Here is a 21432-nt window from a genome sequence, read left to right as displayed (position 1 = left end):
ATTGAATTTTTCTCGGAGTTCAGTATTTTTGTGATTTTACTTTTTTCATTGTAAAATACAGAGCATGAGACCAATCTTTGCCTATTAGCTGACAACAGTCAGTGTCGGTAATTGTTACATCAGCCGATGAAATTTCAGCAATATTTGTAGCTGAACACGCATTAATCCGTCAATACCAGACGACCCAAAATGTGTTTTAGATCTTTGATAGCAAAAATCTGACACAGAATCTGTATTACAATCAGATTAACACATACCACCCTTACTGAAAGTGCATGTTACTAGATTGCATTATACGATAAGCATTCGTCGTTAGATTCAATAAACCTTTATTTTTTTCCCTATATTTATGAAATTCTAATCTAATTGATGCCTGAGTTATTAACTTTTGTGAGTTCATTTAGATCAGTAAGTCACAAGTGTCAACACGGGAATCTTCTTTTATTATAAAAATATAAAAATGCAATACTTTGTTACGTAATAATTAGAATTAATTGTATAATCACATTTGCTCCGACAGTTCCCACGAAACCTATGTCAGTATATTATAAATAAAATATGAGATTACTTAAATGTAGACAGTGTTATTAAACTGTAGCGTATTTATTGATCTGGATTGAATTTATCATCAAATCTTAGTTAATGATATTTTATTTGAGATAAAAGACGGCAGCATAAATATCAAGCGTTGTATCACTGATCTTAACAGTCTACATAATAAGTAAGAAGACGACAAAGAGACAATTTAAAAACCATACTGAACGTCCTTGGAGAACTAAACTACTTTGGTTAACTTTTATTTTAGCTTAGACAGACTATTGCATGTTATAGTAGAACCCTCAATAAGTTCAATTATGAATTAGTTTAGTGCTGTTGTTTGCTTTCAGCTTGCAAATAAGAACTATGGGTATTTAATGTACATTTACTGCATGTTTTTTTGAGGAAATCTGATATTTAGTCTTTGAATCGATCCTTTTAAAGTCACATATAATAAGCAGTTTAAACAAAATTAGTCTTTAATCAAAAGTATGAATATATTTGGACCTCACGCAAAAATCATCAAACTGAACTTATTAAAGACAGAGATTTGAGAGTAAAGAGATAAACTATTTAATAATTTTTACATGAGAGAATTTTTGGCAAAATATGTACCATAATGTACCAGTTGTGTTCAGAATTTAATTTCTTGAAGACAAACTAATTGACAGTTCCTGATACTAGAAATGTCAGTGTATTATACATCATGCGGCAGAAGTTGACAAAAAAAGAAAGTTATAATTGATGCTTCAAATTTCTGCCATTAATGAGGGATTCGGAACAGATATAATTTGAATCTTCTCGAGGACGTCTACCAAAACAAGACGGTTCAGAAACATTATTTATCGTACAATGGTACTGAACATCTCAATTAATAAATAATGAACTCTCTCAAGTTTCAAATTAAAATTGTTCATGTATAATTACATCTATCAAATCTGACAATTTGACTTGAATTATTACACTGAACCTACTTTGAGTATAAATAAATTTCAATTATTCCATTGCTATGTAGTTGGTGGGATATAAAAGCGTGTTGTTAAATATTGCCTGTGAAAAGGCATAATGATACAATCACCATCTGAAAGTTTTGAAGTGACCACAATCGCCGGTCAACCCATAGAAGGCATCATTGTCCGTCAATGATAGTTTTTGCTAATTTTGGAATTTTAACCTCATATCTCTAAAGCTATATAATAGCCAGAAACTTAAATAGCAAAACTGATAAGCAACACAAGATCTGTGAATAAGTCAATCGAAATGAAATTTGTCGATTCGCACCTACATTTTTTAATCACAAAGTCAAACCATTTGCTTTTATCCATTTTTTTCTCTTTCTTTTAAAATATAATGGGTATGCAGAAACTTAGTCTAATGAAATTTATTTAAATCCTAGATTTAACCCACACACTCAAACCGAAAATTCTAACTGCATTAAGTTAGCATTAGGATGCCAAAAATGCCAGATCGGGACTTCACGCCCTTTAGTTTGTTTTTGTATTTATATATGAATGAATGAAGGGCACCGGGTTTGAGTTCCATGACATCTCAAAAAATCCATTATATAGAAATAGGAAACTGAAACTGACATTCTAAATAATCATATACATGTTTTTGCAGTGTTGTTTTTGTCCAAAGATATTGGCACAAAGAAATGAATATATATCACAATGAAATTTTGTTTTAACTCAGGATGTTGAATACAATGGTAACAACCGTTATTACCATATCCTGTCAAGCACCGACCGGGCAAAAGTTTTCTGAGGAGAAGATGGAAACGGTTGTCAGTATCATAGAGTACTCCAAGTTCAATAATTTGCGTCAATTGGTTATTGTTCTTGTGCCAAATACCGATATGTCAGGTGAAGAACTTTCCAACAGCATGATTTTCACAGCATGTTTTATGTTGTATTGTTACACCATTGTCTTAAAAAGGCGTGTGGGTTGAGCATAAACAAATGCTATGCCTTGGTGCAAGTATCACAAATCGTTTGTCGCTGGTTGCTGTCTGTAAATCAGACTGAGGGTCTCAAATTGATCGTCGTTTTCGTTTTTATAGGAAGTGTTAACATTGTTTTTGCTCGTTGTTGAATAAATTACGATAACCTTTATTGTTTACATCTTAGTCCAAACAAGTCAAGGGGTGGAATTATAAGCAACAGTAGTTAATTTACCTAACCTAGTGTTTTCAATTTCAGATAGTATGGACCGATCGATGCAATGATTGCGTAACGTTTGATTTCAATGAGGCCAACATCTTGTCAAAATCACTAGCATCATAGCAGGACTTACCAGCAAAATGCCAGGATCAACTAGTGCTGAATCAGGACATAACTAAATTGAGAAATGCAGACATTTTTGAATTGCTACGGTTTGTCACAACGTAATTTTGTCTTGTGGATGTGGTGGGTATCTCCACGGTTTGAATCGAAGATGGGAATACATTGCATAGGTAACAAGAGACAATTTTCATTTCAATAAACGCAACAGTACATGTAGTATACCGTTGTTCGAAAGTCATAAATCGATAGAGAGAAAACAAATCCGGGTTACAAACTAAAACCGATGGAAACACATCAACTATAACAGGAAAACAACGAAACAACAGAAACACTTAAATGGTGGGTTGAACCTTTTTGCTAGTCAAACCTCGCGCAGTTATGGCAAAATTATAATTCAGATAACTTTAACATTTAGTCCTTTACGAGTTACGAAAACTCTTGCAGCTTCATGTTCCAATCGTTATATATAGTTTAGTTGCATTGACTGTTCACTGTTATTCCAGACTTCAATAACATATTCAAATATTAATATTTATAAGTATAATTTTTCTTACTTTGACTATTTTCGTAAAATATCTAAATGTCTATATACATGATATTATACACCTATTGACTGGGTGTGAGGGCAATAGCAAGTTTGTTGTCCCTGAAATACCAACTATTGCTCGAGGCAAAGCCGAGAGCAATAGCAGGTATGCGAAGGGACAACAAACTTGCTATTACCCGCACAACCAGTCATTAGGTGTTTTATTATACTGAACAGCACAGTCATTAAGTGTTTTATATACCAAATTAACTAATTTTCTAAAAGTGTACATATATCCTCTGACAGAAAAAATACAAATGTCACATAACTTGACATGCACAAGATGAACTATACGGGTTTTTTTTATAGTTCTTCTTGTATTTATGATTATTTCATTAGTTACAATCAACACTAGAAATACTTGTGTTACATTCTCCGTGCATATGATAAATTTAAGCTCAAGTATACCAAACGCAAATTCACTTTTAGAATAGGACGACCGAACCCATATTACGAATAAGATACTAAATTTTAGATCTTTAAAAAATGCGCGCGAAGATTTTCTCTCTTTATAATTGTTTCTTGTAAGTGAGATTACAATCGACACAGATTATACCGTTTATAATATTAGAGTTTGATGTCGCCAAGCAAAATAGTCAATGACATCATTATTGCCCTATGAAAAATAAGTATGAAAAAGTAAGGGAAAGATGATTATGAAACTATTAACCGGGGTAAAAGTCTTTGAAACTATTGACTGGCAAATAGTCTGTGGAATGAAATATCACAACTATTTCATTATTTTTTATATGGAAAAAACATACGGAGGTGTAATAAATTATATTTATCAATACGAGTCTTCCATCTTCCTTTATTGCTAATAAATTATTTTTATAATTTCTCTTTTGTAAACGAGTAAAATTTATTACTTTTAGATAAGAGAGTTATAACAAAATTTATAATCTTGAAATAAAGAGATATTTTCGTTATTTTATTACAAATCGATAAGTGGGAGATATCGTTAGTTTTATCAATTTTTTTTAATGATTTTCTATAAATGATATTCGAATCTATACTGGAAATTTTCTTGGAAACGTTAGCCCAAAAAGGTGTAATGTTGTTCCATAACAAAAAGTACACATGCATTTGAAAAATCAACACATTTACTTTACCGCGCTTCTTTTTCAAATTTTACATTCTTCTCGTAGAAAAAGAGTTATTTTCAAAAGAGACAGGAGATAAAAATATGAGTAGATGAAAAACGCCAAACATAACCATGACCAAGAAAGAAGATACAAACTAACCTTACTAAGAGCGGTGATGCACCATGTGTCATCAGCTAAGTGTATTCCATTAGGATATATAGCTTCATGTAAAAAAAAGGTGACAGCAGCTGAGTGTGTTTCGTAATTATCAGTATTTTCCGCCTAATTCGTCGAGACCAGCTCTGTGTGTTTCGTAAAGAGTAGTCAGTATTTTCAGCATCAATAGGTGAATAGTTACTGATGAGACGACTTAGTTTAAGGAAGATTTATATTTCATTCATTCATGCTTTTGTGCAAGTAGTTTCATTGTTACTATTTTTAGCATTTGTGTGAAACAGAATGAAACTAATTTAACTTATAAACTATGAAAAATTCATTCAAAATTGTAGTCAAAAGAACAAGATATTTAAAAAAAATTATGCCCTTGAATTTGGTAAACCTCTTCAACTGTTCAGATATGTTAAAGAATAACAATTGTCCTCATAGATGGTGATAAATAACAGTTCAATATAGTTGACTGGTTACGGCTTTTTCGTAGAACCATAAAATATCATCAAATTCATAAATCACTGTAATAACATTAACGGTACCAATATTCCTGCACCAGATGCTCATTTCGACAATACATGTCTCTTCAGTGATGCTCGTGGCCAAAATATTTGAAATCCAAAGCTTAAATAAAAGATGAAGAGCTGTAATCCAAAAGGTCCAAAAAGTATAGCCAAATCCGTGAAAGGAATCAGAGCTTTGCATGAGGGAGATACATTCCTTAATTCATAATAATTTCTAACATTTTGTAACAGCAAATTTTAATTACACAAAAAATCCGTATTTTCATGCCAGTACCGAAGTACTGGCTACTGGGCTGGTGAGACCCTCGGGGACTAACAGTCCACCAGCAGAGGCATCGACCCAGTGGTAGTAATAACATTAACGGTACCAATATTCCTGCACCAGATGCGCATTTTGACAATACATGTCTCTTCAGTGATGCTTGTGGCCAAAATATTTGAAATCCAAAGCTTATATAAAAGATGAAGAGCTATAATCCAAAAGATCCAAAAAGTATAGCCAAATCTGTGAAAGGAATCAGAGCTTTGCATGAGGGAGATACATTCTTTAATTTATAATAATTTCTGACATTTTGTTACAGCAAATTTTAATAACACAAAAAATTCGTATTCTCATGCCAGTACCAAAGTACTGGCTACTGGGCTGGTGATACCCTCGGGGACTAACAGTCCACCAGCAGAGGCATCGACCCAGTGGTAGTAATAACATTAACGGTACCAATATTCCTGCACCAGATGCGCATTTCGACAATACGTGTCTCTTCAGTGATGCTCGTGGCCAAAATATTTGAAATCCAAAGCTTATATAAAAGATGAAGAGCTATAATCCAAAAGGTCCAAAAGTATAGCCTATTCCGTGAAAGGAATCAGAGCTTTGCATGAGGGAGATACATTCCTTAATTCATAATAATTTCTAACATTTTGTTACAGCAAATTTTAATAACACAAAAAATCCGTATTGTCATGCCAGTACCGAAGTACTGGCTACTGGGCTGGTGATACCCTCGGGGACTAACAGTCCACCAGCAGAGGCATCGACCCAGTGGTAGTAATAACATTAATCCTCGGGGACTAACAGTCCACCAGCAAAGGCTTCGACCCAGTGGTAGTAATAACATTAACGGTACCAATATTCCTGCACCAGATGCGCATTTCGACAATACATGTCTCTTCAGTGATGCTCGTGGCCAAAATATTTGAAATCCAAAGCTTATATAAAAGATGAAGAGCTATAATTCAAAAGGTCCAAAAAGTATAGCCAAATCCGTGAAAGGAATCAGAGCTTTGCATGAGGGAGATACATTCCTTAATTCATAATAATTTCTAACATTTTGTAACAGCAGATTTTAATAACACAAAAAATCCGTATTTTCATGCCAGTACCGAAGTACTGGCTACTGGGCTGGTGATACCCTCGGGGACTAACATCCACCAGCAGAGGCATCGACCCAGTGGTAGTAATAACATTAACGGTACCAATATTCCTGCACCAGATGCGCATTTCGACAATACATGTCTCTTCAGTGATGCTTGTGGCCAAACTATTTGAAATCCAAAGCTTATATAAAAGATGAAGAGCTATAATCCAAAAGATCCAAAAAGTATAGCCAAATCCGTGAAAGGAATCAGAGCTTTGCATGAGGGAGATACATTCCTTAATTTATAATAATTTCTGACATTTTGTTACAGCAAATTTTAATAACACAAAAAATTCGTATTTTCATGCCAGTACCGAAGTACTGGCTACTGGGCTGGTGATACCCTCGGGGACTAACAGTCCACCAGCAGAGGCATCGACCCAGTTGTAGTAATAACATTAACGGTACCAATATTCCTGCACCAGATGCGCATTTCGACAATACATGTCTCTTCAGTGATGCTCGTGGCCAAAATATTTGAAATCCAAAGCTTATATAAAAGATGAAGAGCTATAATCCAAAAGGTCCAAAAAGTATAGCCAATTCCGTGAAAGGAATCAGAGCTTTGCATGAGGGAGATACATTCCTTAATTTATAATAATTTCTAACATTTTGTTACAGCAAATTTTAATAACACAAAAAATCCGTATTTTCATGTCAGTACCGAAGTACTGGCTACTGAGCTGGTGATACCCTCGGGGAATAACAGTCCACCAGCAGAGGCATCGACCCAGTGGTAGTAATAACATTAACGGTACCAATATTCCTGCACCAGATGCATGTAACCGTTTACAAGAAAAATCCCTTATAGAAATTTTGACCAATTTCAACTCGACATTTAGAATTTCTCCACATAGGACATAGCGTGCATATATAATTCCCAACAGAAATAAAACATTGAATGTTTCATACATAATTGTCGGGGAAAAAAATTCCAACAGCTATACAATTTAGATGATATTATAATAAAAGATTATCACATCATAATTTTTCTTATACTATTGAGTTTAATATGCAATTTTTCATTTACTTTAGACGGGATTTGGCGATGATTTGATAATATTGATTATAGTTAAAATGATAACTGCCTAGCTTAATTTATTTGAAAATTGAAGAAATTTAGTTCAAACTTCTTCCGTAAAGTTTTTATTGCTATTAAAACATTAATATTACATAACGTATTGATTTCAATTTATAAGATATTATCCATTGCCCTTTTCAATAATCTTTCTGCTGTCTTTAATCTATAAAACATATTGGAAAGAGATAACAAATCAAGAAAACATATTAATTATTCAATACCTATTTTCCGTACAAATTAGACCTGCATTGTTCAAATTTTAAATTCATGTTTTCTTCATACGTTATAGAGTAAATTCTTAAACCGTCTTGGCAGACGTTCTCTTTTGGAAGCCCTTTGTATCTTAAACTTTGTAAAGAATCACATGGAATTTGAAGTGGCAATGTGTGTATAATACTGGCAAATAAAGAAGAAGACAACTTTATAAAAAATTAATAAAAAAAAAAGAAAAAAAAATCATGAAATAAATGCATAAGTATATACAAAATTAAGAAAACAAAACTGATGATCTTTGGAAATATGTTTTTTTCTATTACACATGTTGAAATTTGAAGAACTTGAGATTACCTCAAATCATATGTAAAATAGGTTGTAAACAAGTCAAGTAACATTAGTAAGTCCCGGAAATTACATAATTAAGAATGCACAATGTCACATACTCATATATCCATTTTACTACACCACCCTTTTCATTAAGAGCAAAACTATGAGGAAAAAGGAAACCAACCATGTCTGTTTTTTGTTTGAGATAAACTCCATAAAATGCATTTTTTGTTGAAATGACAAAAAAATAACGTAAACATGCAATTCCTACATTACCAATCTATAATAAACAAAATTACACGTCAAATTTACTTCATCAGCGAAGTACAAAATACCCTGTTACGATCGATTCCTTAAAAATTGTCCATTTAAAGAACTGCCATGGAAACAAACAATTCCACTTATTGTAACTTTTTTGCTAAATTAATTTAAATGAAAATTGTAGCTGTTTGATTGGTTATTTCAAAAGTAATGATGATCGAACGATAAAAAGCTTTCTGTCATAAACGAAAATTGGGGTTATAAATATAGAAGAAATCTGTCTTCATTGTAATATTTTGTCATGTCATTGCTGGTTTTGATTGTAAAGAATAAATCTAGATATAACAGATATTCGGGAATAAACGTCAATGACAAAGCAAGCTAACAATCTCAAAACAATTGGATCTATAACTGACCGTAGAACTGATCACTCAGAAAACATGTATCTATATTAAATCAGGAAAATTATTTAAGTCTTTTCAGTTCAGATTGAATCAATCTTCAAAGGTACAACAACTTAATATAAAATGTTAAATATAAAAATATAGTACAATAAGCACTAAAAGAGAGAAATCGGCAGACCAATATTTAAACCTAAGGACCATTTCAAAAACATTAAAATTGAGTCAACCAAATAAGAATTTTACTTTACAAACATAAAACAATATTCTAACTCAAGGCAAACTAGAGATGCAAAATGATACCCTTACTGCAGATAAAAAGAATGAGTTCATTAGTTGTTCAGGAAAAAACTGAGAAAAAAAGTGGACTAAAACAAATATGCGAGGTAACAACAGGCATCTTAACACATTGACTCAAAAGGAGTTTTTACATGTTCCTTTTTCATTAAAGATTATTCAAAAGAAACAAATATTGATGTACAGAAAAATGTTTCCTGTCTAAATATGAAAGACGTAAAAAAAATGTGCTATAGTGAACTAATTCGATATACACGGAGTCAGTAAGTTCCACTTTGGGCGAGGGCGTTAGAAGCTCGATCCCCAAATTGAAGTTACTGACCCCGTATTTATCATGTTAACGACATGGAGTTCATCTTCCACCTTACAACGGACATTTTATATCCTAGAATCTGTTAATATATATCGACCACGTTCAATAGATAACCAACTACGAAGTACTATTGTTTCTTATTTTGACCTTGTTTTTATAAATATCATTATATAAACTCTATAAGGATTACATTTTTCAACGTTCATACTTAACTTTCAATTTTCAGTCACGTCTTAACCTATTTCCATAAATTAAATTATCATCATGAAAAAAAACTTTCGAAAATGCAATGTAGTTTTCTATTGGCTTTATTGCACGGGGTAATCGGCTTTAAGAAAAAGGTACTTTGATTTCCAAAACATCAAAAAGTCAATTTGTGTTGTAATAACTTAATATTTAAAGCGAATCTCCAAAGGAATTGAAGTTTTACTTTATAAACATCATGGAGGTCTCCTAACTCTAAAATATGAGCTTCAATCCTATATAGACATAATCCAAAGAGATTTGTTTACAATTTGATTTGAAGTTTTACTGATTTCATTCAAAGCTATTGTGATTCAAGTGGTTTGTTTGTTTTTGTAAATCCTAAGTGACCATGCGTAGGGAAATTACCTTACAAAGTCCATAAAAGTTAAAAGAGGCGTTTTTTGTTTTTTATTTTTTGCAAGTCACACATGTATTTTCATGGCTAAGAGCGCGCTGTGTCCTTGATTTAGGTTGTGTTTTTTTTAGGGATTTGCAGAATGTATTTATACAAAGTAAAATCTCACAAAAATACTGAACTCCGAGGAAAATTCAATCGGAAAGTCCCTAATCAGATGGCAAAATCAAATGACAAAACATATCAAACGAATGGACAACAACTGTCATATTCCTGACTTGGTAAAGGCATTTTCAAATGTAGAAAATGGTGGATTGAACCTGGTTTTATTGCGCTAAACCTCTCTACGACAGTATCATCACATTCCGTTATATTTACAACGATACGTGAATAAAACAGACATAGTAAATAGAATAGTCAAAATATGGGTACAGCAATCATTACTGTGTTACAATCTTAAAACAAACAATTTTACAACAAAGCACAAAAGCATCTATCAAATTAAAAAAACATTCATTGGTTCGCGTGTACATATCCTATCTTTTCCATTACAATATAACTGTTGCATGTAATCCATGTATGACAATTTCTTAGTGTACTTTGTGAAAGGCTGTAACCTGTAACGATTTTTCAAGACGTCGAACTCTGTTTTAAGCATAAATAATGTAGGTCCACCATTAGATGAGTGGCAGATAAAACCAATGTAAAGATTGAAACAAATGGATTCCTTCATTAAACAAATTACATTGCATACGGTTATGTATAACTTCTTCTTGTCGTTATTGATACAAGAACAAATCTCACTAGCTCATTCATAAGAAAACCATCAGAAAACTCTACACTTTTTTTCTACACATTTAAGTAGATTTACTCATACTTGGCCTTGGTCAATTTATTAAGCCTATTGTCAACGTCAATGTTATCTTAGGTTCATAAGTTTTATTATGCTATTACTAGAAGAGCTAACCACAGTTCGTATGAAAGCTATGACGTTTAATATTAAGAATGATTTATAAAGGATGAAATGTATAAATTACTGGCATTAATCCGAAAAGAAGGATGGGACGGACATCATTTTTTTCCAAACTATTGTGCATATTATTCTATCGAAATTATAAAAAAAATGTTAATAATAAAATAGACTGTGCACTAAAATTGGACGAATTCGATGAATATATCTATTAGCCCAAGGTCTAAAAGCGTCATTATATAGAGCAACACTGCTTAATTTAATCGTGAGGTTGGAAAACGACACACACATGCTATTCTGCCCATTTACTTTTAAATGATATCTTTCAAACTTAGACCAATCATTATCTGTATTATTTTTAACAAATAAAAGATTTCATATTCCTAAAATTTATACAGTTATACTTCCTTTCTTTCTTGTCTTTACATGAACATGACTTTATTGTTTCAGATAAGGTTGAAGACATATATCTCTTGTTTCCATGATTGATCATGTCAAGAATCGAACAAAGATGTTCAAATTTGATGCCTTGTCCAATGAGAAAGCTTTTTATTTTTTATAATATGAAACGAGGATGAACAAGTAATTAAAAGCGATATACGCACCGTATTGTATCAATATGAAACTTCAAAACAAAAAATGATAAGCTTATTGGATTCAAATATTGGATTTAAGTCAAGCTTCAACAAGAATAGAGATCAGATAAAAATGTAATTATTATTCAAAAGAGAAGGAAATGTCAACATTTGCACTTTTAACATGCATGGTGTTGTTTATTTAGATCACTAAAAATAATTTATTGTCGTCTACAATTAATGAAAATTAACGAAAATAATTGGAAAAAATTAATATAACATCGTTATTATGCAACAAAAAATTAGTGTTTTAAAGGTTTCATATGAATTTTCGTAGTCACATAAATTGCTGATTCAACGTGTCCCATTTTATCGCAAAAATCAAAGATGCATGTATTAGGGTTAAAAAGGCATCTAGTACGCTTAACGCGATTTTCTTTAACATAAGATTTAACAGAGGCGTTCTAGTAAAACAACGGAAAGATTTTATTCAAAACAGGTAGTAGAAAAAAAAATAGAAAAAAAATAATTTCAAAAAGTTTTCATTATACGTAACATTTTTACATGATTAGTCTTTTGACCTAGCAGTTCTTCGATTTCCCCTCCCCCAAAACAAACACAAATCAAAAGATTGTTTAACATAACGAAAATTTGATCTAAATCGTTGTATTTTGTTTATATTTATACATGCATCAAAAAATTCCAACAGCTTTATAGCCCTTCTTGTTGCTGGTAATGATGATTTTAAAAAATCAGGAAATTCAAAATTTAATCTTAGTTGGCTTCAAATAAAAGAAAATGCACAGTAAAAAGTGCATTTGTTTCTGATGGAAAATGCATATATTAACTTCCGCAAGGCCTTTGATAATGAGCAAAAACCTACCCATAGAAAGCAGCTGTGACGTGCTCCGGGAAGACAAAATTAAAACCAATTAAAAAGAGATTCTAACAGTCTTATTCATACTACGATATGTAATAATATAAACTAACCGGATAAACCAGGAACAATTATTTAAGCTACAATAACATTAAAGATGCCAACTCTACTGCACCAGATTTGCATTTCGACAATACATGTCTCTTCCGTCATGCTCAGGGTCAAAATTTTAAAAGAAAACTTATACAAACGTTACAGAGGCGATCAACTTGACACCATAATAAACAGTAATTAGTAAAACTATAATGAAAGACTTTAAAATATCCCTTCGGAGAAATAAGTTCAGGTTAGGCATTTTTTCTTTCTTTTTAAGTTTTCCAATGGAATCATAACTCTAAAATGAACTATGTCGTTGGTGTAAATATTAAGCCTAAAGTTTTACCAAAAGTGATTGTTCCATTATGTAACTTGATTGACCATGAGGTTGACCACACCGATGGTCTCGTGGTAGCGTGTTGTCGCGAGTTATGGAGGTCGTAGGTTCAACTCCCTGCAGAGTCATACCATATACAAAAAATGTGTTATATACTGCTTTTTTAGGAGTAAGAGAAAAGGCTTGTCGTCCCGAAGTCAGAATAAAAGAGGGACGAAAGATACCAAAGGGACAGTCAAACTCATAAATCTAAAACAAACTGACAACGCCATGGCTAAAAATGAAAAAGACAAACAAACAACAGCACACACGACATAACATAGAAAACTAAAGAATAAACAACACGAACCCCACCAAAAAACTAGGGGTGATCTCAGGTGCTCCGGAAAGATAAGCAGATCCTGCTCCACATGCGGCACCCGTCGTGTTGCTTATGTGATAACAAATTCGGTAAATAGTCTAATTCGGTAGGTCACATTCATGAAAGGGAAGGGGATTGTAGTTTAATAGCTTCCTTGTGAGCAGCAACCCTCTATCAAGAAAATCATGATAGGAAATGCAAGCACGGGAATATCGTATCAATTGGGAGATATATACCCCGTATGCAGGTGCTGCTGGAATGTTGCTACTTAGAAATGGAAAGTTCACAATTGGAAAGCTGAAATAATCTCTTTTGTCGTAACGTTTTGTTTTCAACCGACCCTCATTGTCAATTTCTAGATGTAAGTCAAGATATGAGGCCGACTTAACTGTATCTGTAGTATCCTTTATCTCTAGCTCGATTGGATAGATGCGTTCCACATAGTCTCCAAATTTTGAATTATTTAGTGAAAGAACATCATCTATATAGCGAAAAGTAGAGTTAAATGATATTGCTAACTTCTTATCTTTCTTCATAAGAAGTTCCTGCATGAAGTCAGCCTCATAATAATAAAGAAACAAGTCGGCAAGTAGAGGGGCACAGTTTGTTCCCATTGGAATGCGGACAGTCTGTTGAAAAACACGTCCTCCGAACGTAACAAATATGTTGTCAATCAAGAAATCAAGCATCTTGATAATATCAGTTTCAGAGAATTTTTTGTTCGAATCAGAGTGATCCTTTACAAAGTAGGATGTATCCCTCCCTAAGACAAGATACTTGTATCTACGTTGGTCATTCTTTTTTACGAAGCAAAGCAATACCAACTCTTTCAATTTGTCTTTTAGTTTGGAATGTGGAATACTAGTGTACAGAGTAGAAAAGTCAAACGTTTTAATACTGTTACAAGATGAAAGAGAGTTAGATTGTACGTACTCTAAAAGATCTTTAAAATTTTTAAGTATCCACATTTGATTCACGCCCCTCTAGAATAGGCAGTTTTACAATAACTTTGAAGCCCGTCTTTGATTGCTGATAAAATAGATGTTAATAATTTAGAAAGAGGTTTCGTGGAGCACATGGAAGACCCAGCAATATACCGTTGTTTGTAAGGACACTTATGTAGTTTAGGTATCCAATACAGTGATGGAAGATCCAGTTCTTCATCTTTGGTTGAAATTCCAAAGGAACACAGAACAGACCTATGATTATCCAGGATTTTCTCTTTGGTAAGTGTCTTGAGGGTTGAGTTTCCAAGTGAATTGTCAATACCTTATTCGTTTATCAAGCAGTTAATGTAATGAGTTTTACATACAAAAACGATGTTGTTTGGGGCTTTATCTGCGGGGACAACACCATACATGTCATGGAGGTAGGATAGGTGTTTTGCAACATTTGGGTCTTTAAAGATTGACGTAGCATGGGCATTGATAGACCCATTCAGTTTCTTAATTCTGATTTGTATTAACGACCTCACTGCCTTAATCCATTCGGAAAGAGTGTCTACGTCTTCCTTCTCGCGCTTAGCCCATTGCCTGGCATAATCCTCAACTGAATCCATAAAAATTTTAAAGTTGTATTTCCAATTGATGGATTTAGGCTCACGATATTTCGGACCTTTCGATAACACATTTGGTAGAGTAGTGTTATTAACAATGTTGAGGTCACGGTAATAACGTGACCAGCAGGATTATATGTGAATTGGGAACTAGCACAAGTGCAATCAGGAGGTTTAGACTTGAAGTCGTCAATATCGAGATCCTGCAAAACGTGTTTGAAATTGAAAATTTTAGTTGCAATAGGTTTGGAATAGGTATAAGAAATGATTGGTACAGACTGGTCTTTGAAATAAGGAGGTATTTTCGATTGAACTAATTTATGATGAAGGATGTTGCCTAAGTTGACGCCATCGATACCTTTGTTGGCAAAGGAAAGATTAAGGAAAGATCTTTTCTCTTTTTCATCTTCGCCAATGCGGACTGGCTTGAAAAGTCTGTGACTTGCAATATCCGAAATTATAGCTGTAATTTTGTATTGGTTTGAATGAGGGTTTGTAACAGTGGATTCCAAACATAAATTGAACAGAGAATGAAGTTTTGAAAGGGGTAATGAATAAAGTTTTGTGCGAATGTGATGAATACCTAACGGCTTTTGTATAAACGGCAGCAAGTCATTAATAGATACATCATGCAGAGAAGGTGATGTATAATGACGATGACCATGACTGGGTCTACGTCGAGGAGTCGAGTTGAAAATATTCATCACATTCACCGAGTTACACGAAGGACTAGATAGAATACCTATACCATCAACTTTGTCATTGCAACCATAAGGTGTCGCAGTTCCCAATTATCAGAATAATGTGTCCAGACAGGATGGCATGTTTTACTGAGGACTGTTTCCTTGTGAACTAGCGCGTAAAAACATCCTTAAAATCTTCGACAGTAACAACCGGCCTTAAACCAAGTATTTTTGGACAAATTTAATATTTAAACTGCATGTTTAAGCAACTGCGGAATGCGTTACTCATATGTTTAATAATTAATACAAACAATACATGAAGTCTTTAATTAATTGTGTGGGTTTATAATGGCATAAAAGACATTGCTGTGCAAAGACAAAACTTTTTCTTTTTCTTTTTCTTTTTTTTTTAAAAGACATAACTTATGTATCAACGTATGACTAGAATCATAGCATCAAACTGTTTATCTATGTCAGTGTGCTTCAAATAACTCTTAATCAATATTTGGAAAATATGGTTCAGTTCTCGTATCTTTGATGTGTTATTTATTTACAAGTGTGTCATGGTTACTTGTAGCATTTTCATTATATCATGGTTTTCAATTATCAGTAAACAGTTCAGGTTTTTGCTTCAACCAGAAAAGACAAGATTATACAGCGATTCATATTACCATACAAAATTAGTGACAAGGTATTAATTGGATGACGGAAAAATAAACTCAATCAAGATTTCATTTCAAATCCATATCTTTAAACGTCTTCTGAAAGCGTAACTGCATCTGGAAAATTTTGAGATAATGACACCATTTTATCAAAACTAATTGCTCTTTTTGGAACAAGATAACAGATAAAAAAATATTATGTATTACTTCTATGTAAATCAGGTGTAGGCTGACACCACTAAGATATAAGAAGACTACATCAAATACATACAATGACAACGATACTATTCCTGTAACAATTTAAGCTTATCCTTACCGATGATGTTTTAACAGACTCCGATAAGAATCTACATGATTCTTAAGTTAACAGTCAAGCTTATTATAAGTACATATTAAATGTAAACTTACCTTGCGTAGAATTTCTCAATCAATGTTCAATCAAAGTTGAATGGTCTTTATTTCTCTGATCAATCTGTAGAAAATCAATGTTAAATGTTAGAACCAATATTATCTTACATTTAACTAAATTTCCTTCCATTTGGCTTATTTTTTTATTCTATTAATTCAATTCGGATTGCTCTGTAAAGTAAATGGATAGTATGCTCGTGGATTTTTTTCTTTAGCATAGAATCTACTGATGTCATCGACTCATCGATTTTAATGTTATGTCTTTACTTACAATACTAACAGGTTTCAAAACAGTATGTTTAGCATGAAATGAAATATTTATACCACTGAAAAAAAATTAAAAAATTAAAAAGTCGGTTTTGTTTGTTTTTTATCGAAGAGTATGAAATTCTGAGCTATACATACAAGGCCTTCGTAAAAGATGTAAAGTAAGCCTTCTTTTTTGCTGTTATATTTGTCTTTTGTATGAAACATAAAACTATAGGGACCCACACGTAGATATAATGTTTTATGCACTTGAGAAATTGCAAGAAAACATGAGGTACAATGCGAAAACTAATAATGTTATAAGAGCAAATTTTCATTTCTACATTTTTACATTAATTCACAATTAAAACTTCGATAAAACTCCAAAATATGCTCCTTGGAGCAATGCAGATCATATGAAATATCATCAAATGTCGTAGTTGTTTTGTTTTTCTATGTGTACTTTTAGTGAATACTTGTCAAATATGTTTACCATATACAACAGTTATCAATGGTACCAGGCGTATAATTTGATACGCCAGTTGCGCGTTTCGTCTTCATAAGACTCCGTATTGACACTCAGATCAAAACATTTAGAAAGCCAAACAAGATAAAGTTCAGAAGCATTGAGGACCCAAAATTCAAAAAAAATGTGTCAAATACGACTACGGTCATTTATGCTTGGGATAAGAAAACCATAGTATTTCGAATAATTCATACTTTTGCAAACAATTAATTTATAAGAAGAATTGACAGTAAGTGGTAGACAATTCTTAATCAAGGCATAATGAAGAGTCTTGACAGACATGTTTCAATGCGTTATTTCACCCTGAGATTATAAAACGTTGGCCTATTGTGTACAAACCAGTGTTCATGCAACATAAATCTCAGACTGAAAGTATTTAAGAAGATGAATTATGATTGTCGTTGAGGTAGTTGACACTGGACGCTTCAATTTGCAAAACACTCATTAGCAAATCCGCCGCCGCCGTTTATGAAAAGGAAACAAGGTCATGTCAATAAACACAATGTGCAGTATATAATTGGATTCAATAAATTCCAAGTTTTAAATCTCTAGAATATAAAGTTGATATGCATTTAAAATTTAGATAAACATGGGATTTTGTATATATCTCAGACTATTAAGTTATGAAGATGTGGTATAATTTGCATTGTGATTGTTATCAACCAAAGACCAACTAATGTTTATTTCAGCAACTGTAGGTCGTCGTTAAACCTTCAAGTGGCGAACATTTTACATTAAAATAAGCTCTAAAAGGAAATTACAGTAAAATTTGTTTTTCGCACTATTCAAGGATAAGATCATTCATATATGGCGAAAAGCATGCGAGACATTTTGGCGTGTACATCTTGCTTGAATTAGGCTAGTATTTAAAATTAGACAATGAAACAAGAAAGAAGAACTTCAGACTACTTTTTTTTAACGATAACAAATATTTTATTCAATCATTTCCTGATATATAAATACCTAAGTAGCCCAGGTCGCATACTTAGGGGCCCCTCTATTTTAACAGCCTCACTTGACCAGGGAAAATATCAAATGAGTTTATACAATAGTTTTACATACATAATTATATTTAAATAACCAATACAATTAATTTTCAAAACCTCATAAGCATTACTGTATAAAATTACTATCGTATATCCGGTTCACTGAACAAACATGTGTTGATTTGAACTGGAAAAAAAACTTTTCTTTTTTTTCCAAATTGATATTTCTTAGCTTTACCTAATTGTCGATAAATCTATGTTATTTCTTTGTTCCACAATATAGTCATTTGATTACTTATCTTGCCAATATAGTTATTTCAAATATAGTTATTTCATAGCTTAGCTTGTCAATATAATCATTTGATTACTAAGCTTTTTCAATATAATCACTTGATTCCTCAGCTTTTTCAATACAGTCATTTGATAACTTCGCCTTTTCAATATAGTCGTTTGATTACTTAGCTTTTTCAATACAGTCGTTTGATTACATAGCTTTTTCAATATAGTCGTTTGATTACTTAGCTTATTCAATATAGTCATTTGATTACATAGCTTTTTCAATATAGTCATTTGATTTAGCTTTTTCAGTACAGTCATTTGATTACATAGCTTTTTCAATACAGTCGTTTGATTACTTTAGCTTTTTCAATAAAGTCGTTTGATTACTTAGCTTTTTTAATATAATCATTTGATTACTTAGCTTATTCAATATAGTCATTTGATTACTTAGCTAAACAAATATTCAGTTGATTACTTAGCTTGATTATATTTCCGTTACGCTTGTCAATAAAGCCATGGATTTTTATTGTTTATCAATATATTCAGGTAATTAAAAATAACTTACCTTGTCAATATAGTCATTTGATTACTAAGCTTCTCAATATATCCATGTGATTACTGAGCTTGTAAATCAAGTAATTTGATATCTAAGCTTTTCAATATAGTCCCTTGATTAAGAAGCTGATCAATGTGCCAATTTTATTACTAAAGTGTCAATAAAGACATCTTATCATTTACTTTGTTAATCGATATAAGTCATTTGATTCAAAGCTTGTCATAGTTTTCATTTGATAACTTGGCTCTTTGGCTTAGTCATTTGATTACTAATCTTGTTAATATAGTCATTTGGTAGCTTAGCTTTCAGATTCAGTCATTTAATAGCTAAACTTGTCTAAAAGTAAAATCACAAAAATACCAAACTCCGTGGAAAATTCAAACCGGATAGTCTCCGTCTTAGTTTGTTTATATACTCTTCGATAACTTAGCTTGTTGATTATGTCATTGATTTTCAAGTTTGTCAATATTGTCATTTGATCACTTATTTATCTTTTAAACATAGTCAATTTATCGCTATTCTGCTAATCTAGTATTTATTATGTTTACTAATTTGTAAATACAAGTTTTAAGTCGTGCGATCAAGCAAGTACATTGTAATCTTGTTCTTAAAAATATACTCATTTTAACAGTGATTCTTATAACTGTTATAAAGTTGTTTTTCTCATTGAGCTTGACAATTTAATCATTATGATCACTTTGATTGAGAATCTAAGACCTTTCGTGTTTGAACATGATAATTTAATCACTTGAGCTGTCTTGTTAATTTAATTATTTGATTGCTTCTCTAGTAAATCTAGTCATATGTGCATGTGCGTTGTAAATCTGTTTTTATCTTAAAGATCGTAATTTCATCACTTAGCTTGAAAATTTAGACATTGTATCACTAACTTTGTAAATATACTAATTTGATCATTAACGGTTTAAGATCCCGTGTGATCACTTAGCTTTGAAATCTACTCATCTGAATTTAAATTGGGTCATGTCTCTTAATCTAGTTACTTGTTTACAAAGCTCGTAAAAAGTATTACAAACTTTATAAATATAGTCATTTTATTATATCTATCACAATTAACGTCTTTTTCACATGTATATATTGCATCAATTAACTAATTTGACTAGTTAAACTTTGTAAATCTAGTATTGTCATCTCTTTGTTTGAGCATTGATTTATGTGATCTCTGATCTTGTTAATCTATTCTTTTGAAATTAACTGTGTTAATCTAAGTCATATAACAGTTTATTTAATAATGTTATGCATTTCTACATAAAGCTAGCTATACTAGAGTAAATTTGATCAATTAATCTCTTAAAGCTTTAACAAGTCGTTTAGTCAGTGAGTTAAGTCAGTGTGTCGCTTAATTTTTAAACTAGTCATTGACTTTCAAATCATAACTCGCCGTTACAGAATCTAATGCATTATGGGTAATATTTTCAAAAGCGTACACAAAACATTGTGGTTGGTTTAAAACGTTCTTAACAATGGAAATTCAACCAATAACGTTACTTTATTTTCATTTTGGTGTACGAACAATGAGATTATTCATAGTCCTCTAGATTCTGAAAAGGCGAATTGTAGTCATCAGATTGAAAGGGTTTGTAAATCTTTTTATTTAAGGAATGACTGTAATATTTTTTCTGTCTATGAAGAAATAGCATAAAAAATGTGGTGCATACTGAATAACGCGCGTAGCGGGTTATTTAACAGTGTGCACCACATTTTTTATGTTATTTCGAATAGACTGAAAAAATAGTACAGTCATTTCCTATAATTTAATTCTAAATTCAATTTAAATCGGCGTTAATCATGAAAAATCGTTGATGACGTAATGGTCACATGACAAAATTGTGTCTATGGTATTATAAACAAAACGACGTCAGCCAATCAGAAGACGCGTTACATCCAAAATTAAATTATTCAGCAATATCCAGCCAGTTGATTACAATGTTATATTTGATTGCTAATCTTGCTTACATTTTCAATGAAATTTTCAAATCTAGCGATGTCATCACATATCTTGTAAGAATAGTTAGTTGAGAAAAGTAAAATCACAAAAATACTGTGTCAAGAAAATCCAGTGACAAGACATCTTTGAGAATGTCCAAAAATGATAACAAATGTACGCCGTTACGACAAGGACACATCAAACAAAATTATTACAAGTGAATTAGAGTAAGTGGTTTTATAGAATAGGATTCAATTATGGTTATACCTTTCC

At 32.1% G+C, this 21432-nt stretch overlaps 1 protein-coding gene across 1 annotated transcript in view; it reads right to left on the bottom strand.

Annotated features, from left to right (window-relative positions):
- LOC143078984 (dopamine D2-like receptor) overlaps positions 1–21432 on the bottom strand; it is a 162594-nt gene that overhangs the window by 108367 nt on the left and 32795 nt on the right. Inside the window, exon 2 of the mRNA XM_076254071.1 lies at positions 16622–16685. The gene's annotated coding sequence lies outside the window, so the exon portion shown is untranslated. The remainder of the gene's footprint in view (positions 1–16621; positions 16686–21432) is intronic.

This window comes from Mytilus galloprovincialis, chromosome 6, assembly GCF_965363235.1.
Source record: "Mytilus galloprovincialis chromosome 6, xbMytGall1.hap1.1, whole genome shotgun sequence".
NCBI lineage: Eukaryota > Metazoa > Mollusca > Bivalvia > Mytilida > Mytilidae > Mytilus > Mytilus galloprovincialis.
This window is presented reverse-complemented; position numbering and strand designations above follow the sequence as displayed.